This window comes from Triturus cristatus, chromosome 4_2 (assembly GCF_964204655.1).
Source record: "Triturus cristatus chromosome 4_2, aTriCri1.1, whole genome shotgun sequence".
Taxonomy (NCBI): Eukaryota; Metazoa; Chordata; class Amphibia; order Caudata; family Salamandridae; genus Triturus; species Triturus cristatus.
Genome location: NC_140586.1, coordinates 202,591,454 through 202,616,897, shown reverse-complemented (window position 1 = coordinate 202,616,897; position 25,444 = coordinate 202,591,454). Strand labels below are relative to the sequence as shown.

The 25,444-nt window shown below is 44.2% G+C and overlaps 1 protein-coding gene across 3 annotated transcripts in view; it reads right to left on the bottom strand.

Annotated features, from left to right (window-relative positions):
* The window catches only part of LOC146833387 (single-pass membrane and coiled-coil domain-containing protein 3-like), a 203,399-nt gene that overhangs the window by 46,178 nt on the left and 131,777 nt on the right, over positions 1-25,444 (bottom strand). Inside the window, exon 4 of one of the 3 annotated variants that reach the window (XR_014960575.1) lies at positions 13,287-14,440. The exons of 1 other annotated variant lie outside the window; for it this stretch is intronic. The gene's annotated coding sequence lies outside the window, so the exon portion shown is untranslated. Of the gene's footprint in view, positions 1-13,286; positions 14,441-25,444 lie in introns of those variants that run through there. One more of the 3 variants, XR_014960576.1, reaches the window with a different exon arrangement.

Sequence of the window (25,444 nt, the reverse complement as noted above, 5' to 3'; positions counted from 1 at the left end):
ATGCTGCAGCCTCGGGATACCTCTGGGGTTATACATAGTATACCATACACTAGGGACTCATAAGGGTACCCCAGAATCCAATCTGGAGTGTACCTAAAGTACATGCACAACCAATTTGGAGAGAAAGCAGATAAACTGGGTCCCTGATTAGCAGGATCCCAGTCAGACTAGTCAAAACCCAGCAAAACACCAGGAAAAAAGTGGGGGTAACCATGCAGTCAGATTCCACCTTCCTACATATTGGTTGATGGTTGCGAGGTGAGACGCCCAGTAATAGCGTTTTATGTCTGGCAATCCGATTCCCTCTTCAAACCATCCCTGTGTGAGCTTGTGTCTAGCTATGCGCTGGGGCTTGCCCCTCCAGAGCAGGTCTCGCAGGAGGCTATCAACTTCTTTGAAATATGAGGGACTGACATAGTGCGGAGTGTAAGGCGTAGAAGAAGTGGGGAAGGCACATCATCTTAAATAAGGACGTATGACCTAATAGGGAGAGAGGAAGCGTCTTGCAGACGTCAGATCTGAGAGGTGTCAGAGGTGGTTGGAGATAAAGTTCGCAGAATTTGGTAGGGTCCTTAGAGACCCTGATCCCCAGGTATTTGAAACTGTCAACTGCTTCGACTAATTGGAGCCCGTGAGGAAGTGATGGCAACGCCCCGTTGAGGTCATAGATCACTGACTTGGACCAGTTTATGTTGTAGCCAGCAAATTCTCCAAAGACCCGAAAGATGTTCAGGACACTATGTAAGGAGGCGACCGGTGATGCCAGGTAAAGCAGAATATCATCGGCATACAGGGAGATGCAGTCCTCCCAACCGGGGGTACATTTAAGGCCTCTGACGACAGGATCTTTACGAATCCACATCGCCAGTGGCTCAAGGGTCAGGGCAAACAGAAGCGGGGATAAAGGACCTTCCTGCCTGGTGCCCCTGCTAAAGACAAAGGCGGAGGATGCCCTACTGTTCACTACTACTCGGGCCAGAGGTTTATGATAGATAAATTCCGGGCCCATTCCCAGTTTGCGAAGCACTGCGAACATGAAAGGCCATTCAATGGTATCAAATGCTGCAGCCGCGTCAAGCATCACCACCATGGCATCCTCGCCTATTGTCGCCGCCCAGCCAAATACTCTGTGAAGTCGGTGCAAATTAAGAGCAGTGTTCCTTGCGGGCATAAAACCTGACTGGTCTGGATGGACCAGGCTGGTGATGACCCTTAGCAATCGGGAGGCCAGGACCTTCGCCAAACTCTTAGCTTCAACATTTAAGAGCGAGATTGGTCTGTAGGAGGAGCATTTGTGCCGTGGCTTGCCCTCTTTGTGAATAACAACAATATTAGCTAGTCGTTGCTCTGCGGGCAGCAGTCCCTGTACCTTGCTTGCTAAGAACATATTGAAAATGGGCGGAGCGACTCTACTCGTAGTGAGTTTAAAGAGTTCGATTGGTAATCCATTGGGTCCCGTAGCCTTCCTTCCCCGCAAATCCTGAATGGCTTTTCCCACCTCGATATTGGTAATATCTTGTTCGAGCTCAAGGCACTCTTCTTCCGTAAGTGACGGCAGCAAGATATCTTGCAAAAAGGAGGCTGCCTCCTCCTCCAAGTGTGCAGTTTGTGTCGTGTAGAGGGCCTGGTAATATTGTCCAAAAGCATCCGCTATGTCCTGTGGTGCGGTGAGGCGGGCTTCAGAGTCCGTCTCGACCACTACACGATATGCCTGCTCCCTCCGGTCCAACCAGGCCAGCAATTTACCGGCCTTGTCACCGACATCATATATTTTACTAAGTGAGGCTCTATGGTGCAATATGGCCACCTCTGTCGCCAAGTCAGTATATTCCTTGATTTTAATGCTGAACCTCCCCTCGTCCTGCTCCCTGAGCCACTCCTCCAGCTGCAAGATGTACCCCCTCCAGTCGGGTCATAGCGGCACTCTTCTCCTTCCGCAAGCCCGCTATTTGGGACAGGGCCACCCACCCGAATAACAGCTTTGTAGTCCTCCCAGAGTACCACCGGTGAGTCAACTGAACCCTCATTTTCCTGGAAATAGAGAGCGGAGTCACCCAGAATTTTGTCGCTGACTTGGGGATTCTTGAGGTACCAAGGATTAATCGGGGCCGTGCGGCCGACCATGGGCTCCCCAACTTCAATGCGACAAAGGATTGGAGAATGGTCGGAGATGCCCCTGGCTAGGTGTTGAATTTCCATGACGCTGACAACTTGGTGCTCCAGTGTCAGGATGTAGTCTATTCTTGACATGCTACTGTGGGCCCCTTGAATAGTACGTGTATTGTTGCTCAGTGGGATGCGGTCTCCTCCATATATCAACCAGGCCCATGGCCCCCAAGAAGCTGTGGATCATTGTGCGGGAAGGTGGGAGAGCTCTTTGGGGCCAACAATCAAGCGAGTCGGAAACAATCAAGATAAATTCGCCCCCAACCCATGTTCTGCCCTCTGGTAAAGCCAGAAGGAGATCTCCAAGGTCCCTAAAAGTCTGGGACTGTAAACCAGGTGGAACATAGACAGAGAGGAGGTTCAGTGTTTACTCCTCCCAAGCCCCGGTGACGACAGCAAACCAGCCAAGACTATCTGTGCGAACCTTATCTATCGTCATGGGAAACGACTTCCGCACCAGCACGCCCACTCCCCGGGAGCCAGAACCAAACGCCCAATGTCCTAACAATTTGAAACCCCATCTGGACATGGCTTTACATGCATTGCCTAGCAAGTGTGTTTCCTGTAGGAGGATCACATCTGGGGAGTGTCGCTTGAGGAACTGCAGCACGACACTCCGCTTGATCTTATCTCCCAGTCTATTGACGTTCCAAGACAACAGTTTTAACCCGGGCTGAGCTGTCTTGTCACTCATTACCTAAGGTCTGGTAGCGAGTGCCTGGGGGACACTTCCCATGGTACGTTGCGGGCTGAATCTGCAATATAGCGCCCCCTCCCCTGACCGACTCGACAGCACAAAACATTGATACAGTGGTTGGCAAAGCTCGATTGGAGTCATGTTTGTCATACGTACAACATACAAAACAAAACTAGTCTCAGAACCACAGTTCAAGTGCGGGTTTGACCACTAAAAGGCCCGGATCCCGCCCCAGACCAGCAGCAAGTAGAAAGATCCCCAACCCACGATCAATCCAACATACAGACCAGTCATCCAGACCCTCCCATCGCCATCTCCTGTTCGCAGGGCAGGGTGTCTCCGCCGGAGGCTTCGGTGCTCTTTTCGCCTCTCGCTGCCCGGGCGCGGTTGTTGTTTCAGCCTGCCGTCCACCATCCGTCCAACCAGTCCCAGGCCTCCTCAGGGGTGGCAAAGAACCAAGCCTTTCTATCCGAGACCACCATAAGCTAGGCCGGAAAGAGCATGGCTTATTTGAGATCTTTCTCGCGAAGTCCGGGAAAAAGGTAATTTGACTGTTTTCGAATTCCAATGGAGGCGCAGAGTGAGCGGTCTGCAGGATGATGTCCCTGACTCCATCCATGATCCGCTAGGCATCTTCAGCTGAGTTTGTCTGCTCTGTCGTTCAGAGAGCCCGACAGGTGTTGGAACATCAGGGATATACCCTGACGTCCAGGCATGTGCAGAGGCACAGAGCCTCTTGACAGAAGGCCCATGACTCCACCTTGCCCTGCTTGTTACAGTACCACATGGCGATAGTGTTGTTCATTAAGATCTGCACTCGCCTTCTCATGATGGAGGGTAGAAAGGCTTTGCATGCCAATTGGATTGCACAGAGCTCCAACAGGTTGTTAAACAAAGACCTAGCCAGGTGAAAAGGGCTGGGGTTAATTTCTCAAGATGAATAAAATGTTCTCAAAGTTGACAATCCAGTGACACAAATACTTTACCTTATTCCAAAGGTGCACTAAAACACAGGGATCCCCCCAGGTAAACCAATAATATCAGCCATAGGCAGACTTCTCGAGCCAACATCTAGATTCTTGTATTTTTTCTTGCAAGAATTTGTGACGCAATTGCCAGCATTTATTCAGGATACTAGGGACTTCCTTAGAAGGACTGAAAACATCAGTTGGAAGGAAACATTTCTCTTAATCACTATTGATGTGTGATCACTATACACTAGTATACACCATGAAGACGGGTTAAGAGCAATGAGGTACTACCTCAGTTAATGATCCATCACACTATACCAACATATGGCAATGCTGGTGGAGATGAGTTGTCTTGAGAATAATCTTTTTATGTATGGAACCAACGCATACCGACAGATGCGAGGGACAGCAATGGGCACCTGCTTCGCCCCCAGCTATGCGAATCTGCATATGGGTTGGTGGGAGGAGCAGGTGCTCAAGGTACAACATGCTGAGATATGGGACACCAATATAATCCTATGGATGAGGTTCAAAGATTACCTTTTTCTGGTGTGGGATGGTACGATGGATTCCACAGAATTGTTTGTCAAGAAAAAAAAAAACAATTCATTGAATTTAGCCTTTTCTCACACCATCAGTAACACAAGGGTCAGCTTCCTGGATTTAGAAATCTATGTTGAAAATAGCACTTTACATACATGTGCCTATAGGAAGCCAACAGCTGAAAACGCTATATTGCATGCCACACACCATCATCCACAGAAATTAAAGAACAGCATACCGTATGGTGAACATTTGAAAATCAAGAGCAATTGCAGTGATGCAAGTGCTCTGGAGCAAGGCCAGAAAGATTTAACAACGAGATTTAAGCAGAGAGGTTATAACCCATAAGTACTTGAACAGGTATTGTCCAAAGTCAACACAATGAGTAGACGTAGTCTAGTACACCCAAAAGGAACAAATAGAGAGAACAAGATCAATAGTAATAGGAATGTGACACGCATCATTTCCACCTACAATGCCTACCATAGCAGGGTGAGAGACTGCTTAAGTAGGCATTGGTATCTGATAAGAAGGGATCCCATAATGAGACAATTGGTCTCTCGGAAACCGCTAATCACTTTCAGACGAGCGCGATCAATGCGATAGGACTTGGTCGATAGTAGCTCTGAGTTGAAGGGAGTGGAAGGATGGTTGAAGGGAGGCACTGGATTCTCTAAATATACAAAATGTAAAGCATGTACAATAGACCAAAATATGCAGCAGATTACATCAACCTTATTGAAAAGCACATGGATCATCAGGAAACATCTAACTTGTAGAAGTGATCATGTTGTCTACATGTTGCAATGTTCATGCCCCAAAATATATGTGGGCAGTACCATTCACATGGCGCACATAGGAATACTACGGCACATGAGGGCAGTTGTGAATAAAGACAAAAGCTATCTAGTAGCAAGGCATGTGAATGAAATGGATGGGGGAAACATTCAAGACCTGGTGTATTATGTAATTGATCAGGTAACCAGGAGTCGTAGAGGAGGTAATCGTGAGTGAAAAATACGACAACTTGAATCCAGATATATTTTGCTCTTCAACACTAAAATTCCTTTTGGGTTGAATTCTAATGAAGACCTTTCCATACACTTAGGATTTCAGACAGTTCTAACAAAAGGCTCCCAGTCTTTTAGATGGTTTTAATGTGGTGTTGGAGCAAGTGGTTACGAAGTATGATAAGATGATGAGATGTGGAGACTAATAAGGAGTTAAAATTATTAGTATAGAAGTTGATGTAGAATGTAATTAACTGTGTATGCAATTGCATAGAACAGACCATGGGTCATTGCCAAAGGCATGGCACCGGGGTGGCACAAATGGATAAAAGCAGACTAATTCTAGAAGGAGGAGCAAGAGAATAGGTTGATAGAATAACATAAATGTCAAGGTTTCTGCGAAAATTAAAATGACAATGGATTTAACAGGCACTGGCCTTGAATCGATAAGTAATTGTATTCTATTTAATGCTGAATACTGATTTGTTATAATGTTCAAATGACAACAGATGTACAATGCAGTAGCACTTTACTTCAAGTATGTATTTAGTCTCCAGGTGATTTGAATCACAATATTTTTTAAGCCTCCAATAGTTTATGTATTTGTAGTAATACCAATGTCTGTGATCTATGAATGTAATTTTGTGGCAAATAACAGAATGAGTTATGCTTGGTATCAGAATTAATGCTGATTTGAAAATGGAAGATTGCATTGTTATACCTGTTTATGTGGACATTGATACAAGGCAGAGTCTTTTTAGGTCTCACCTGACCCAGCGCATGCGCTGGTCTGGCAAGACATTTAGTAGGTGGGTGTTGATAGTGCTACCCACATTTTTGTGCTGGCTACAAGCTTCAGTGCACGATGGCGTGCACGCGCACAGCTGCTCCCCGCATTCCCCCCTCCCTTCTCGCCCAGCCATCTGCCTTTCCTGCGCCAGCCTTCAGCACCATGCCGCTCCCCCGCTGCTGCGCGCGCATCCCTAGCGTGCTTTAGCGTGTCATCGCGATCACTTTTGCTTTCAGAGTGATCGCGATCGTGATGACTTTCGCTTTTACGGCCGCGCGGTGTTTCTTTTATTTCCGCGCGACCAATGCTTGTTTTCAATTCCCTTTAATTTCTGTTTTATACATCTTTGTTTCTGTTTCCATCCCTCTTTTCTGCCTTCTGTCGTTTATTCCTTCTGTCACCAGCACTCGTTCTCCAACCTGTTTCTTGTATATTTTCTCTATTATTTTAATTTATTGTGTTTCCTTTCTCCATATTACATTTCGTCCTCCCCTCTTCCCCTTACAAATATTACCTTTCTCCCCTCACCTTTCATCTTTACTTTCTTCTTCTATCCTCGCTCCTTTTCTCCAATTTTCAGCAATCTCGCCTGTCTCTCTTCTACCTTGTCCTTTCTTCTCCCATATCTCCACTTTGCGTTCTCTCGCCTTGCCGTTTTGCTATTCTCTCTCCCCACAACCCCCACCTCTCCCTTCACTCGCTCTCTCTCATCTCATTCCCCACTCCCTCTTCCTCCTCCACGCCCCTTTGGAGTGAGGGAAGCAGAGGTTCCTTTGCCTGTATTCTGGTGGAGCTCCTGCCCCCCTCCCGCATTATATTCCATATTCAGAGATAAGTATCACTATGACTTGTTTAAATTTTTTTTTTGGGACTGCTTGCACCCGGTTAGTGGAAGATCAGGCAGTATGTCACTACTCCTGGGAGGTGCTACCGCTGCCGCCAGGCTTCATTCGCATAAAACATATGTCTGGGAGGTTTTGCGCCTGTTTACCATTGAATCCCAGCACTAAAATAAAAGCAGCCCGGGGTTGTGGTTATTCTTCAGGCACTGTTGTCATGTAATCACACAACATTTGCACTGATTTTGAGATTCAGGAAGTGTCTCTATTTTTGTACTATGTTTGAAAAAAAAATTCTAGATTACTTTATTTTAAGATGCTGGTCTTCGCATCCCCGAAATGCTAAGAAAAAAGTCAATATTTGGAGGTGGCTGTTGGGCGAACTTGCCATAGTGGCTTTTCAGAGCTTGCAGATCCCTGGCATGGGTGCACCATGCTCCTTTAAGCTCCAGTGACTGGGGCGTGTTTACATTCTCATGCTTCAGACATGCACTCTCAGACGCCAGTGTTGTGGGGCTGGCGCAATGTTATTGTACAGTGTGTGTGGGGATGTCTGACAATCCCACAAGCTGCACCTCTCAAAGGAACAAGAGAGACCTAAACATTGCCAGGCATTTAAAATAAATGCTTGTCCTTGAATTATTGATAGTGCACAATTTAGAGTGATGAATATATGTTGCGAAGTTTGGAGCCACACGTTACAAATTAACATGTAAAAGGTATTCAAAAGTGCAATGATCTGATTTTATTATGTACTAAAGGAAACTAAATGCAAATAAAAACACCGACATCTTAAGCGTTTCATATTGGCATCACTCAAATCCTCATTTATGCTCTTACTTCTGAGCATTTAAAGCTGTTTTATCATTTTGCAGTTCATTGGTATCTTCAAATCTCTCTTCCCAAGGAAGAATTACTCGGGGCTCTCAATTTTCCAAGGCCCATGGGTGTGTGGGTCATCCAGGACAGTGCTTTGCATTCTGTGAATTGTAGTCCTGGTTTTATAATGGTCTAAATAGAGCAATAGGCCCCAGAATACAATGCAAAAAACCTTCACTGGATGAGCTACTTGCGCATGTATCCAGAAAACTTGAGCACGCGGGACTTTGTGCATTTATGCTTCGAGTATTTCCTGTGCTTTCAAGGCAGTTTTTACTTGGCATGACAAGGGACTGAGTAGGAAATGTTTGGGGACATTTGAGGAAAATAAAGCACCCAGTCTTCTTAAATTGAAAAAAGTTATTGAATAACAGTATATGTTGTATTTGACATTGTCCACCCCTCCCGTTCCAAATCAAGGCAGATAGTTTTAAGCCGAAACGGAGTCTTATTACTTTGTCTGCAATTACAGCTTTACCATGTAACACGACTCATGTAAGGTACGTTTTCCCCCTGATCCTCCATCTCCCTGCATTCTCTGCTCCCAAAACACCACAGAGACGAAGTTTAGCTAGTAATCCACTTGTGATTTTTCTGAGACTGGAATGAATCCACTACTCATTTTTTTGACTATTGATAATGTGTTCCTGGGCTCTGTAACCTCAAACCCAGTTTTTTTGGTATGGATTCGGATCCTTCATTGTGCACTGGCACAGAAGGGTTGACGGGGCCAGGGAGGGGAACACAGGGGCACTTTGGAATCCAGACATTGGCCCTGATTCCAGCAAGTGGCGTTTATTGATCAGGGTCTCTGCCTCTTTTGTTGCTGCTAGCAGATGACTGCCTCTGGCATCAAGATAAACTACAGGAAACTCTACCCTGGCTGGTGTAAATTATTTTCTGGCATTTTGTGGGCACCTTTACACATCAAATGGATCAGATCAAGTGTTTCACCACTTTGTTGACCTCCGGATGTGGTCCTCTATATCCGTCTCTGATGCAACCCTTGCCAAGCAAATGCTTTCCGACATGAGATTCACTGATGGCAGCTACTAATAAACTGGAAGCTTAAACCCCCACTTCCCATCACTTTGCTGATACGGGCAGCAAGATCCACATCAAATGCAGTGACAGACCTGACACACAAAGATACAGCGGAGGCGTTTTAACAGTGTGAGCCATACACCACACTGCTGCAGAAACCCCACAATCTAAGATCTTTTTGTGATTTGGTTATGTTGGGGATGTGTTTCTCATGTCTGGATTGAAAAGGAAATACTTTCTTCCTTTGCAGCATCCATCTTGGAAAAGGAGAAAATACTGATGTGAATAAGAGGAAACGATGCACAGCTTGACTGCTCTGCTAAGTATTTTGTAGTGAGCCAAAGTGTACTCTTTTGCAAAAACGGCAGGTTGTGTGTTTTTGGAAGGCCGCTGGACAAGAGTTACAGAGGCAATACAGTTGCACAGAGAATAAGAGTACCCCGACCACTTGTGACAACAAGCATTGGCATAGCCAATAGGTCTCGCCTTTGGGACCTTATAAGTATTTAATTCTGCAGCACAATATCCCTGGTGCAACATCAACTGTTGCATGGCTAAACACTTATAATGTCCCAAAAGCGAGACCTATTGGCTATGCCAATGCTTGTTTCTTTTGTATTGGGTGATGCGACCTACGTGACCGGAAGTCTCTGACGGCTTTTAAGTAACATTTGTCAAACAAATGCTTGATGTGTGATCAAGGCAGTAATGCCGAAACGCGTTACAGCAAAATAAAACCTTAGCGCAATGAAGATATAGAAGTGTGGTGTCATACCGGGTGTATGTGAAATTGGAACTGGTATATATATATATATATATTCCAGACTTCTCTGCTCCTCCACAGAAGAATACTCGGACACCCAGGGATGCTGTGAATTGTTTAATCCCAGACAAAACAACGCGTTTCGGCTTCCGCCTTGCTCATGTTTCAAGGTACATTTGAAATTCGACTTGAATTTATCCATTGTCAGACATTGACAAAGGACTAACCACCCAGTGGGCCCGATTCACAGAACTAACTTAAGACAAAATCCTAAACTTACTACCATTTTGGTATTCACAGAAGGCACTTACTCATTTTGGTATTCACAGAATGCACTTACTCACTTCGGTATTCACAGAAGTTAGGAGTCCTAATTTTAGGACTCCTAAATGCCTTCTGTGAATACCGAAAGTCTTAAAATTAGGATTTTTCTCAGTTTATAGGACTACTACTAAACTGAGAAAAATCCTAATTTTAAGACTTTCGGTATTCACAGAAGGCATTTAGGAGTCCTAAAGTTAAGACTCCTAACTTCTGTGAATACCGAAGTGAGTAAGTGCATTCTGTGAATACCAAAATGAGTAAGTGCCTTCTGTGAATACCAAAATGGTAGTAAGTTTAGGATTTTGTCTTAAGTTAGTTCTGTGAATCGGGCCCAGTGTGTATAAAACATTCTCATCAACATTTGGCAGCCATCTTGGAATACCTACCAGGTATAAATACATCTATGCAAATCGGGATTTCATCATTCGCTATGCGACCAAATATTCCATTAATGCAGAACTTTTAAATATTATTTCATATTCTATCTGTGATAGCAAAAATTCATACATTAGTTCCAACAATTTTTATAATCCCCATTAATAACTTGATTTGCATAACGGTGCGGAAAAAATATAGCAGTTTTCATCACGGTCCCAAAACTGTATCCCAATCTATTCATATGGATTCCAGTTCACACACTCTTTCCCCAAATGGGCTTTATCCATGCAATGACAGACCGGATTACTGCTCACGCATAGTACCGCCCTAGAGGGCAGGTCCTTTAAAGAGGTAACACATCTATGCTGTGAGCACACATGGTTCAAATTTCAATATGCCTCGAACTTGTCTGGGAAAATCTATCCCATGTTGGTGCAGAGGCAAAGGGAGTCCCTCATTGGCCTTGGGCTACATCTCCCATGCAGCTGAGGGAACACCCTCTGGTGATAGCATTGGCACTATATGTGCGCCAGTGCTATCTGTATTAGAGAAAGGACTGCACAAGCGCTTGTGGCCCTTTCTGTATTACCAAAGTGCCCTAGGGGTGCCCAAAAGCGGGTGCACATGCCTGTTGCGCCCCATGGGCACTTTCTATAATACGGCCTAGGTGTTGAGCTCCCATGTGTGTCCAACATGAAAAGGATTTCTACGATCTTCACAGCCCCTTGCCAGAAGCCTCCGAGACCTCAGCTATATTTGTCTTGTGACTACATGTTTAATGCCCGTGAAAAAAACATCTTGACTTGCAGTCAGATATGAGACATATTTGGTGCATCATTGAATGTTTCTTATACCTACATGTTAGATGCCTAGGAAACCCGGCTGGGTTGAATATTGTTAAAGAGATCGCTAAAATGTATTTTTCAGCAAAAACAACACAGCCGTTTTTTTTATCTCTGCTGTGTTAACCATTTTTAAGCATAAATCACATATTTGGACTAAGCTATCAGAGATGTTTGAATTAAGGAAAGACTGGGACATAAACAAATATTCTCAAGAAACACCATAGTGCGTGGAAGAAGCAATTGGTTTTTTTTTAATGCACTTATAAAAACCTTTATGTGCTTTCCAAAGCAATATAAACAGCATACTAAGGGCCTCATGTAGGTAGCATACCAGTTACCACTTCATAAATACCGAGCCGTACCGAATCGGTATTTTAGAAGTGGTAACTCGTATGTAGGTAATGAGTCGGTAATTTTTACCGATTCGTTACAATTCGGTAATTACCGAATCGGTATTTACCGATTCGGTAATGAGGCATACTTTCCCATTGAGGGGAAGGTATGCCTCATTACCGAATCGGTAAATACCGATTCGGTAATTGTGGAGAACATGCAAGGGTGGCAGGGTGTCACATTGACACCCTGTTGCACCCCTGATTCGGCCATGTGTGCACATGTGGCACACATACATGCCCTAAGGGCATGTATGTATGCCACATTGCACACTGCTACGCGCGTAAAAATGCTTAAACACATACATTAATTATTTACCACCAACTATAAGTTGGTGGTAAATACCGACTCTTAAACACACCCACACACTCCCCCTACATCTCGATTTTGGTTTCGGAATTTACCGAATCGGTAAAATTACCGATTCGGAAAAGTTACCGATTCGGTAACATTACCGATTCGGTATTATTACCGAATCGGTAATTTTACCGATTCGGTAAATTCCGAAACCAAAACTTGTCCCCCTACATACCAATAGCCAAAATACCGGTCGGTAACGGTATAATTACCGAAAATCGGCCGTTACCGACCGGTATTTGGCTACCTACATGAGGCCCTAAGTGTGTAACAGAGCATTGCGAAAGGCACTGGCACGTTAGATATGCTGAGATTTACAGAACTTGCTAATGCGCTTGTGTTGCTTTTTTGCATGAGGAATACCGTGAGCAGCGCCAAACAAGCTGCTTTGCTCAAGATTACCCCCTCATGCAACCTTCCTTTATACCACATATGTCCTTGCTGTTTCTGGTGGGCTTCCTTTCTTGCATCTCTCTCCTGTTCTATTTTCGCCGTAGTCTGCAAGGCACCTCCGAGAGACTGTTCAATCGAGGCCTTGGGGTGCATGGTGCGACAATCGAAGCAGGTCTTGGCATCGTGGTCGCACTTGAGGCACCAGACACAGACAAGGTGCATGTCCGTCACCAACACTTGCCGGTGATAGGCGCCCCAGGGCTTACATCCAGCCTTCCTCGTGGACATCCTGCCACACCAGGAGACAAAGTTTCAAATAAGTCTTCGACAAAAAGCTGAAAAAAGTCAGTCAAAAAAAGATTGGGGGCATCTTTCGACGGATCTGCGCTGAATGGCGCAGAAAGAAGTAACATCAGCACAATGGGGTGGTGCCTATATAGGCACAGCACACAACACTTGCAGCGCAGACGGCGCTACTCGGAGCCGAACAACGCCACCTACCAGCGTGCAGGTGTACTGCTCACGCAAAAAATCCAGATCCAGTCTGATACCTGGGGATCATTTTAAGGTAAGTAATTTGCTGCTAGATGCCACCATCAGAGTTAAATGTTGTTGGATGTTCTGCACACCTCCCCCTGCACACTCTGACCTTGAGGTAATCACAGGAGGGATTGTGGAGCACTGGGTAGTCACAGAAACTCAGGTAGGAGTCTGGTGATGCAGTGTCTTCAACTCTGTCACCTTAACATTAACAAATGGGGAATGCAAGGAGTCTGACAGGTTACCTACGCAGGTGTAGGAAAAAGTCACCAAGTCTGAAATTAAGAAAGCACAAGGCACCAAAACTCCTACTCATTTCACACATGTGCTTAGATCACATTGAAATCATTTAATAACATTTACCTTTATTTAGTTTATTTTTACACTGTATTGTTTTCAAGACAGCAAAGTAAATTTAATATTAAGGACATAAAGGTGTGTTTTTTTTAAACAAACTTTATTGAGTATTACACCATGACAGCCATGCATCTCAACAAGGACGTTAAGACATAAAGTTGTGTTTTAAGCTTACAAATTAAAATTAATTCACACATACTTGTATTTTCAAGGTTGCAAGTAAGGAGCCCCTATGTTTCACAAACTATTTCTAATTTGGTAGTTGCTAATTATGTTAAAAGTATCCCTCTGTTACTTAGATGTGTCTGTCAGTAACTAGGCTGATGTAAATCTCCAATTCGTTAATCAGGAACTGGATATCCTCGGAGAGTGGTCTCAACACTTCTGCTACTCTTTTTACGTGACCTGCTGCAACCCTCAGAGGTCTTCTGTCCCCTAAGACCACTCTGGTTATATGCTGATACCAGGTCAGATGAGGCTGAGTCGCTCTCTCATCTTGGAGGGCCCTTGCAATGTCGTCACTGCCAAGAAGCAGGTCTTGAACATGAAGAGCCAACACTGGGGATGATTCTATTTGACGCAGGGCTCTCTCAAGGACATCTGGGATGTTGCTTCTTTTCAACAGAACGGAGACAAGTGGGCCACTGACACTCCCAAAAATTCCCATGGTAGCCACCTGGAAGTTGCTGATGATGGTACGCTTCTCCTGCAGAGAGGACCTGTTGACCATCAACTTATCGTACAGCGTTTGGGCCAAATTCTTACGGACGTGTCTGTCCATATTTTCTGTAGTTGAGTGGATCTCTTGCAAAGCAAAGACAAGGCGATCAAGGTTTTCCTTGATGCTGAGGGTGTCGTTAACCTCTACTCTGAGAGGACCCATATTCAGGTGCTGGTGAAGGATATGAGAAGCTCTGTTGGTGCTGAACGCAAGTCTGTGTATGGAATCGTACAGTGTCTGGCTTGCCCGCACCAGCCTCTCTCTTTCTTTCTCCTTGCTTGATAAGTAATTGGACTTCAAACAGCGATAAATGATCCAGGCAGGAGGTATTAGAGAAACAGTCCATCCTAGGGCTTTTATTATGTTCCAGGCATAGACCTCCAATGAGGAATTCTCTGGTGGCTCCATTTTCAGATTGGGAGTTGTGATGCTGTAAAAGAAACCAGAGATAATCTTCAAAACTAACAGAGAGATTGTCTGCGTCAATGAGAAGGCAAGATACAATGATCTCCCCAGGCATTAAGCAATGTAAGAATTTCTCACTTTGTATATGGAAAAATTGAATTTTGAATGCTGGAAACTACTTTCTGAAGACAGAAAACTGAGTTAGGTGCTTCAGGGCAGGTTTTCTTCCATGTTTCGGTTGAAGGATCTGACCACATATTAGTGTGAAACAATTTCTAATGGATACTGTTGTCCTTTTACAGCCAATCTCCCTTATGTCATTTTTTAACACTACATATGCCCTAGAGATTGCGTTGACAATGTAATGATAACACCCAATATTGTATATGGTAGAGTTGGCCTATTGTTTTACTCATTTTTCAAGCTAAAGACAATAGACCTTCAGAAAAAAGGTCATGCATGTTCAGCTAATTCAATTAGATTTTTTAGGTCTCTCTCAAAATTAGTATTCACCTTTAGGTTTCATACATTTCAAAAGTAGGCTCCATGGGCATTTTGTTTTCCATTTGTGGAATGGCCATGCCAGCCACTGCTGCAAGGCTTCTTTAGTATTACTGCCATATTAGAGAGACAAAGGTGTTCTTGGTTTATTTTAGGGATTTAATGTGCCCCGATGGCCAAGAGACCTATTTACTCACTGGGGACAGTCTCACTCCTCAAAGAGCTGCAATGCCATTTCTTCATATTATGGATAGAATCTCCCATCTATACACTTCGAGATCGCTGACATGATAAATAATAAATTAAGAAAGAGACTGTCTCTTTCTCAAAGAGAGTCAAGCTCTATGAGACACCAACTTTTGCTGAAAAGAGAGAAAATACATTCTTGGTACCCTTGGCCACCACATGGGAATGGTGCACGTAATCCCATCTTGGGAGTCTTTTTAAAAATGGATCCTTACTCTTCAATGCACTTATCCACTGTGAAGCAAGGATTTGGTGAAGATGGAACTGGTGATGAAGCTATTCCATGGCTCTAGTGAGGCTGAAATTGAGTTTGGCCAATTTTAAAAGCATTATGAGGGCTATATTCATAAAGGACAAAATGGTCAAGCAAACTCCCTCCACCGTTGCTAGTCAAGGAAGATCTGGTATACCACCATGCTGTCCTTTTGTGAAGCCTTCAAGTTGGTTGCTTAGACAATCTCATTCCATTACTGTACCATGGAAGTCATCTACTATGGGACCATGGGTCCTGATTTTGCCAAGAAAGGAATTTGATTAACACTGGAGAAAAATTAAATGATGCCGAAAAGTCCACAATAGGGTGAAGATTTCCACTATTGACAATTTACACCAACTAAGATAGACTTCACCTTGCATTGACCAGGAGCAGGCGACAGAGGAATAAAGGAAATAAGAATACATACAGAAGGCACGCTTCCCTCTCAGTAGACAATAAATGCTCAAATAATTAAATGTCAGTAGATTATATAAATCTCCTTTGTGTACTGAACTTGGCGGTCTAAATTACCCCATCAGGAGTGTGAAGCCTTTGTGCATTTGATGAAGAGTGCTGGATCTAGGCAGAACTGGAATGTTCCTCCATAGTAAGTGGCAAGGTAGAAGAACGAGGTAAAAGCTACTTGACCCGCAGCCCTTCGATAGAGGCTATCTTGGTTCCACAGACAGATGCTTTCAAAGATTCCATAGTGGATCTCTGGATAAAGCCAGCTATTGTCACAGCATTTTCTAGCAGTCTTACTGCACCAGCAACTGACCACAGATCTGAGTTATCTCTTTGATCAGCTCATGGTGAACTGGCGAATTCACTCACCTGTAACTCTATGGCAGCAGTGACAGACGGGATGGGCCTAAACTGCCTCGAATTGAATTATGGGAATACAAATTCATGATAGTTAGCAACCAGCCCAACTTGTGGTCTTCAGGATGGTGGCTTGATTCACTCAGACCTTTGCCTACTCTTTAGATGGCAGTGAAAAACCTTGGTTTCTGAATTGGTCATAAGCTCCTAATGGACCATCAGATCAAAACTCTTGCTGCCTGCTGCTTTGCACTCTTACAATGCCTGAAGAAAATCCTTCCTCTCCCCACCCAGAAAAACGTAATTCAGGCAATCAATCTCTCGCATGGACTATGGCAACATACTCTATTTAAGAGCTTTCCATACCCTACTACTCAGCTGCCTTCAAGTTGTCCAGAACCTGGCCACCTGGCTTATTCTTCATGTTTCCAGACACCACTCCATCTCTATACCTCTTAAAGCTCTACATATGCTTCAGACTTCCCAAAGGACCAAATTCAAGTTCCTCTGTTTAACTTAGAATAAATACCCTTGCTAACACTGGTCCCCAGTATCACAAACATTTGGTACATCCCTACATGCCATTCTCTTCACTCCTCTCTAGCAACCTCCATCTTGCTACCAGCTTACTAATCAGGTTGGCCAGACGAGGTATTTCCTTCAGACATTTGGCCCCCAAACTCTGGAACAGCCTTCCCCTGCACATTCAACTAAGTTCATCAGAGGCAGTTTTTAAAGAAGAACTAAAAACCTGGTTGTTTTAACTCAAATCCCAGTTCCCCCAAAGGACAGATTTTAGCACTGGGATGCCACGGTCTATGTGCAATATAAATCCCAAACATAAACACTGGTGGTTCAAGTGGATAATTCCAGTTGAAGTCCCAATGGCAATTAAAAAAAAAGTGATGCATAAATGCCAAGTCAACATTCATGCGGGCATAGGCCTCATGCCGCTGCGGTGACCCCAGCGTCAATAAACAGCACGTTCATGTGTGATGATGCACCAGCCATTTTGTTTTAATTTACCATGTAGAGATTATAGATGTCCATCTTGGAGTGGTAAATTAAAAAAGCATTGACAAAGCTAATAAGTCAGGGTTTGAAGTGCTAACGTAGGCAAGGACAGGCACATTAAATACATTATTGGTTTTGCCAATGCTTGCATTTCCTGCTACCTCAATAATTGCTTCATATTTTCTTTAGGCATGGCACACAGAAATATGTTGACAACTGTCATGGCTGTCAATGATTACTGTAAATGCAGATAGGAGTAGTAGGGAAAAAACTATGTGCAACAAGATCAAGACCTCTTAGCTGTAAAGAAATGTCACAGTTGATAAAACAAGGTGCTAGTCTAAGAAGTATGCAGGATTGTACTAAGTTCTCTTGTGAAAGGAATGATTCGAAACATCAAAAAAACTTCATTGACAGAATGAGAGCGGCACCCAGATGGTTAAGGCAGTCCACAAGCAGCATTAAGGCTCCTATGTAAAAGGGATTTGAGGGCTCACTGAACAGAGGAGACATAGAAGTAGAAGAAGAGTTAAATGGGTAGTAGAGGAAGAGAACAAAGTAAACGTTTCCCATCATTCACTTGCATAGGAAATGACATTACTAGATTTCCCATCATCCGTCTCACAGGAAATGACATCACTGGATTTCCATCATCTATTTGCACAGGAAGTGACGTTACTGGTTTCCCGTCAAAGCTATCTTTAAAAATAAGAAGATAAGCAAGAGGCTAATTTCCATCATCTATCTGCACAGGAAGTGACGTCACTGTATTTCCCATCCTTCATTTGCACAGGACATTACATCACTGGATTGCCCATCATCCATTTTCACAGGAAGTTACCTCCCTGGTTTACTGCCAAACTGTCTTTAAAAGAAGGGAAGCCAAGCAAGAGGATTCACTTCCCATCATCCATACAAAAGGATCCTTTCCCATCACCCATCTGCACAGAAAGTGATGTCACTGGATTTTTCATCATCCATTAGCACAGTTGATGCGATCAAGAAGGCTCCTGAACCATCAAATATAGACGAGGTGAGAGTTTTTTTGGGAATGGCAGAGTATTATGGCAAGCTACGTCATGCATTTTTCAAGCAAAATATTTCCCTTAAGACAGTTACTTAAGATCAAATCTGAATTTCTATGGTCAGAAGAATGTAAAACTGCCTTGGTTTCTCAAAAAGCTGTCTTTCAAAGAAGAGAAGCAAAGCAGGAGGATTCCTTTCCCAACATCCATCTGGACAGGAAGTAAAGTCACTGGAGTTCCATTCATCTACCAGCACAGGTAGTGACATCAGTGGATTTACCATCATCCTTCTGCATAGGAAATGACCTCACTGGATTCCCACTAAAATTGTCTTCACTTAATGGCGGCTGCAGCAGACGTGACGCTAGTTCACCAAAGGCAAAATTATCTGCTCTGTCAACCCCCCCGCCCGTACCCAACATTAGGAGTCGTGGGTCTCCTACCACCCCCTGTTGCTACTCCACTGTGAACATCCACACCTTGATCCTGGTCGTATAACCCAGCGCTGCTGCCGCACCCCCCCAACTCTGAAAGTGCATTTTGCTGCACCACCTGCCATTTCACATGCCCACCTCACTTCCCCACCTTACCGCACACCCAACGCTCTCAACACACACCACCACATACCTGACCCCCACTACACCACACCCCTCCCTGCTACTCCTCAACACTCACTCTCTGACTAAATATATCACCAAACCTTGTGGTCTGCTGCTAAACTGCTTACCGGACCTGTTTTCCTGACCAAAACCTAGCTGACTTCATTGTTGGTCCCATCATCATCATCATCATCATCACAGCAACCCCTCCCACAGACAAGATCACAAGACAAGACAGAACAAACAGATTTGAAGGAGGATTCACTATCATTTTCAAAGAATGCGTCCAATGCTCAACGACTTTGGGAAGTACCACTAGAAACATGGAATATTTAACCTTCAAACTCCTCATCACCACCAACTACACCCTGAGTGGCCAGCAAGGAGGAAGAAGGCGCTGGAGTAAAAAATCAGAGGGGTGAAGAAGTCCATGATGGCTCTGCTGAAGATGGTGAGTGGACCCGAGGAGTCTGCCACTCGCCGTGACCACTCTGATCCCTCTGATCTTCGACTCCAATGCCTTCTTCCTCCTTGCTGGCCTCAACTATGACCCCAACACAACAAACCTCCTTGAGGACCACTCCAACTGCGGACTTACCCAGCTAGTGTGAGGCCTCACACACGCTATTGGTCACCTACTGGACCCCATCTTCACCAGCTTCAGCGACATTACATAAAAAAGCCTACACCAATCACGTGATCCGTTCATACACTCCTCAACTTCAGCATGCTCATCACACACTACAGTGGAATACATTTTATTTCTGGTTCAATTTTGTGACACTCAATAGGAGCAAGTCTGCAGAAGGTGCATCAGACATTTGCCTTTAAGTAAACTTGAACTGTCTGTACTTTTCCTTTAACCACAAGGCCTTGAGAAATGACCAGATCACAAGGGTACTTTCACAAAGAGGAGAAAGGTACCCCGTATTCTGATACTTTAGGTCAAGGAGGAGGGGGAAACAAACAACTGAACATGAATACAAAAGCCCATACAGCCTGTATTTCTTCACTAGTAGCTCAAAGTGCTCATTGCCAAGTAAATGTAGGAACAAAATACACTTGATGCCTTAACATATTTATTTATTTTTGTATACTTTTTTTAATTCAAATTGTTGCATAATGCTATACATATTCCTTTACAGATCCACAGTACAGTTCTTGATAATTTACACCTTATTCCTTTTGTTAAACACTAAAACACATTTTCACAAACAGAAAAACACTATTTTCACTGTTTTGTAATTAGAAAACGATACACATTTCATTTTTATTGCCATTTGTGCCCTTTTCCACCCCTCTATCGCAACATCACTCCCTCATTCATTCACACAGACACTCATCCTCTCATATATACCATTCATACTCATCCAAGCCGCTCCTCACATACACTGTGAGTTACAATAGGAAAGGATCTCGAATTTCAGCTTCTATTGTGTTGCAGGCAAGGATTTCTGAGAAACCATGTTTTGGTGGATTAATGAGGAATAACAGCCCACCTTCTTCAGGACCACACAATGTAGAATATCAGTTTTAGTGGGTCAGATGGGGGAGATTGTTTACATGTTCCTATCATGCTTGACATATAAATTAATCAAGATGCTGTTCTTTCCTTGGGGTCCTACAGGCAGTCAGAATAGTTACTCCTTAAATGTTATGTTATAAGTTTTGTAGAGCACGCAGCAGCCCCAGCAAAGGGGCATCCGAGCGCTAAAACTGCAAACTGTTATAGGCACTGTAAGAGAAGCACAGAAGACCCATTATGCAGGAAAAAGATGAGTTTTAATGGCTTTACGGAACAGCACATGGATTTGGATGCTTTTGATACTCACAGGGAGAGAGTTCGAGAGCTTCGGAGCCAGAATGTGTAAAGAACGCCCTTCCGCCAGGACTTTCCTTACCCGGGGGACAACCGCCAGGTGCTGGCTCCTCGAGCATAGCTGGCAGCTGGGTATGTAAGGCGAGAGGAGATTGGCAGAATATCAGGGGAATGAAGATTCAGAATTCTCTGGCTGATACAGAGAGTTTTGAACTCGATCCGTTTTGCCACCGGCAACCAATGCAGTCTGCGGATAGCGTCGGTTGTAGGACAGATTCTCGGCAGGCCGAGGAGTGTCTGGGCCGCAGCGTTTTGTGCCCTTTGAAGGCGGAGAATCTCAGCTCTATTGGCCCCCAAATTAGGGAGCTGGCATAGTCCAGCCTGGATAGCATGGTAGCCTGAACGATAACCTGAGAGATAGTGGGGTCAAAGAATCTCAACAGTGGTTTAAGCCCACGTAGGAGCCCAAAGCAGGTCCCAGCTACCGCTTTGGTTTGGGCCTGAAAAGTAAGAGCGGAGTCAACCCATTCTCCCAGATTTTTGACTATCTGTTTAGGGACAGGCGGACAGCCCAGAGTGGATGGCCACCAACGCTCATTCCGCAGTTGAGTGTCTTTCCCCACCAACAAGATCTCAGATTTGCTAGCATTCAGTTGGAGGCAATTGGCGGTCATCCAGTCTGTGATAGCGGTTAGATCTGCCTTGAACTTAAGCACATCCTGCACGGAGTCATCTGATAGTGCCACCATTAAGCTGTGTATCATCTGCATATGATACCACAGTTAGTCCTCTGCTCCTGGCTACTGCTGCTAAGGGTGGAATGTAGATGGTATTTAGGGTTGGGCTCAAAGCCGAGCCCTGAGGAACCCCTTGGTGGACAGCATGTACCTGGGAGCAGAAGGGGGGGACAGGCACTTGAAAGGTTCTCTCTGACAGAAAGGAGGTGAACCAGCCCAAGGCAGGGCATCCAATAAAGATAGTTTTAACTGTCCTTTGGTTTACAGGACTCCCAAATAGGGAGCTTCTTCCTGCCTAAATGTTTGGCAGGATTATACGAAGTCACATCAGATGGACATCCTGGTAAATGTCTTGCGCACCATATAGCAGGACGGACTTACAGCAGGTTCTGAAGGAAATGCCAAACGCCATATGCCAAATGAAATCAAATGCGTATAGTTTTCTAATTACAAAAAAAGTGAAAATAGTGTGTTATGTTTGTGAAAATGTGTTTTAGTATTTAACACAAGGAATAAGGTGTAAATAGTTAAGAACTATACTGTGCTTGTCATCTCTGCCTGATTATTTTCAGAGACCGTAAATCTGGCTGCGATTTCGTCTTTCATTGCAAGAAGTATATCTGCCAATGTACTTGATGCCATGTTTGTCGCTCCCAATGCACCGATTGCATCTGCTCCTTTCACAGAGACCAACGCATCATCTTCTATAAGGTCTGACTGATTGTCACTGGGGCTTTTACCGCTAAGCACATTGGGTTGGTCATCAGAGGGAATCACTAATTCCTCGCTTGGCAGTACCGAAAATCTATTCGACAAACTTACTGTCGAATGCTTAATGCTAGGAACAATGTTCATCTGTATACCCTCAGCTTTCTCTTTCGGTTGTGGTGGGGCACTGAGTGGTTCTAAGGTATTAACCGGATTTATACATGGAGTAGCTTTAGTAACGACGCTCAGGGAAGGGGGGGTAACTGCTGTGGCCGTAGTGGTAGTAGTGGACATTACTTTATAGAAAGTTTTGAGTGATGGAGTAATCTTTATTTTAGAAGGGGACCCCTTCTCCCCCCTGCCTTTCTTCTTCGAAGAGTCCCTTATCTTCCCTTTGGCCTCGTCCGTTTTACTACCTTTGGGTACACCTCGGCTTCTGATGACCTTCACTTCGGAAATCGGAGGAGAGACACGGGGGATATGCCGGCGCCTCTATGTTGTTCGCCACTCTACTACGTAAGATGTATCTATTTATTTTAACCTCTCAGGTATTCCTTGACCCTACTTTTGCAGTTATATCCTTGAAGTTACCAGAGGCCTCTGAACCAATACTACAGCCAAGGTCACCGACATTTACACCCCTTTCGAAATCCATACAGTACATGCAGCTCCCATCCGTCTCCAAGGAACCCCACCAGGTGCTGCACCAAGCACTACAGCTACCATTAATAGCGTCAAAGAATTGGAAGCCACTTGTAGTCTCTTGATTTTGACATTGACACTGACCCTGGCACTGCCACTGATTACACCGGTGCGTGTCAGAAGCCGAGAGCGATGAAAAAAAACGCCGACTCCCTATCTCAGAATCAGCAACCTCACCATGTTTTAGCCAGTCCGATCCCTTTCTCCGTCCTTGCCAATTTGCGCAGGTTCTGGCTCTTCCTCCCGCAGCTCTTCCTCTTGTGACCCGGAACAGGCAGAGGGCGATCTTACGCTTCCTGTGTCCACCGGCAGATTTTTAATTTCTGAGGCAAACCAGGCAGCAATTCAAGCCTCCTGTGAAACACTGACCAAAAGATTAGACGAAGTAACGGCAAGAGCAGAGGCCATAGAGCTGGAAATCCCTCAAATTAAGGACTCTATTCGCACCACAGAAGCCGACTTAGCTAAGCTATCTGCCCAAAATAAGGATCTGAGAGAGGATCTTGAACGTTTGGAGAACCACGCTCGGAGGAACAATCTAAGGTTTTTAAATGTTCCGGAAGCCCCGGAAGGGGCTGACCTTAAGGGTTTTGTGATATCTATACTAAGGAACTCGGTTTTAAAGGACGCGCCGGAAGTCGATCTTAAACATGAAATACAGAGAGTGCATCGAGACCCTTTTAGGAGAAACCCGGCCAGGCAGAAACCAAGAAAAATAATGGTCAATTTCTTAACTTATGCAGTTAAGGAACGGATTTTGTCCTTCGCATTAAAAGAAGGTCCTCTGTCCTATAATCTCCCCACACCTTTCATTTTTCAAATTAGATCCGATATTTCCCACTCAACGGCGACTAGACAGTGGGAGTTGGGAAAACGGATGGAGGAGTTCAATAAAATTGGGGCAAAGGCACAGTTAAAATTTCCGGCATTACTTCGGGTAATGTGGAATAATCACATGTATCAGATAAAATCCGGAGAGGAAGCGGATGCTCTTATTGAAAAGATTAAGGAAGAGCAAGGGGAAAAATAGGATAGTAACAACAATAAGGAAGGGTGTTCTCTTCGGCGGGAATTCAGATTAAAGTTAATTTTGGTTCTTTTTTTTCTTTAGAGGGGGAGCAAAGGCTAAACAGGCTTACGCCTATTAGAAGGGAGGGTTCCTTGTGGGTAAGACGCACTTAAGAAAGGCTCTGGGGGGATTCAGGGGAGCACACGAGTGGGTTGACATGGGAGAAAAGGGGGAAAAATCCTTCACCTCATCATATCAAGTTATTTTGGCCGCAAAAAAGTTTGACCATGGAAGGGCGTTAGTTTTACAACTAACCTATGGGTGATCGGGGGAACAAAACATTAGTTTTTGTCTCATGGAATGTTAATGGGCTGAGGTGTCCTAGGAGACGCAGGTTGATTCTTAAACATCTGGAGCTTTCTCCTGCTAAAGTCTGTTTGTTACAAGAGACACATTTAACCTACAATGAAAGTTATTTGATTTTTTCTAAAACCCCCTGGATTCAATCTTATAGCGTGTCGCTTCAGACGTCACACAGCAGAGGGGTCGCAATTTTAGTTAAGCATGGTGTACAGTGCTCTATAAAAAAATCACAATCAGACTCCTCTGGAAGGTGGCTAGTCACATGCTTATTGTTAGAAAATATGGACCTAGTTTGTGTTTCTTATTATGGCCCAAATGTTGATGACTCGAGTTATTTAGGTAAACTACAATCAGTATTGTTTTTGAATCTCCTCCATATATCATTGGCGGTGATTTTAATGTTTTGTTAAATTCTTCGAAAGATAGGTCAAATTTGAGTCACTATATAGGTGCTCCGAGGATTCGTCGTGCTTTATGAAATATGATTCAGGATCTGGATTTAGTAGATACTTGGAGGGCTAGAATGAGAGATCAACATGGGTTTACATTCTATAGTAAAAAATATAGTCACTCTTCGAGGATCGACTATGTTCTTATAGATAGGCTATCCTTGAATAGGTTAGATGAGATTCTGGTTATGCCAAGTCTCATCTCAGATCACTCTCCGGTCCAATTTACATATCAGGGCAAAGGGGTGCAGCCTCCTCCCAGGTGGATTTTTCTCTTTTAACATGGGTTCAGCATCACTGGATTATATTTGGGACGCATATAAGGCGAACCTAAGGGGGAACCTTCATGGTATCATTAGCTCTATAAATCGAATCGAGGCAGGGCAACTAAACGGCATCGAAAGAAAAATAAGCCAGCTAGAGAAAGAGAGAAATGATCTAAGTAGAGGTAATAAGGAATGATCATTGCAGGTCCAGAAAGATCTAGAAGAAGCACAACAGGAGTATAGGGGGAAACTGGACGCAAAATGTAGAGCTCAATGGCATTCCAGAAGTGTGGAAAGTTTTGAATATGGAGAAAAGGCGGGCGCCTTGCTGGCTTGGAAGGCCAGAGTTGATCAAAGAAGGAATAATATTAAAGAACTAATAATTAATATTGAAGGGGAAACATCAGCTAGATTTGAGGATATGCAGGCCTGTCTCCTCTCCCTTTTCTCTGACGTCTATAAAGAAGATTTGTCACCCTCTTCAACTTCAATACAAGCATGGTTGAGGGATAA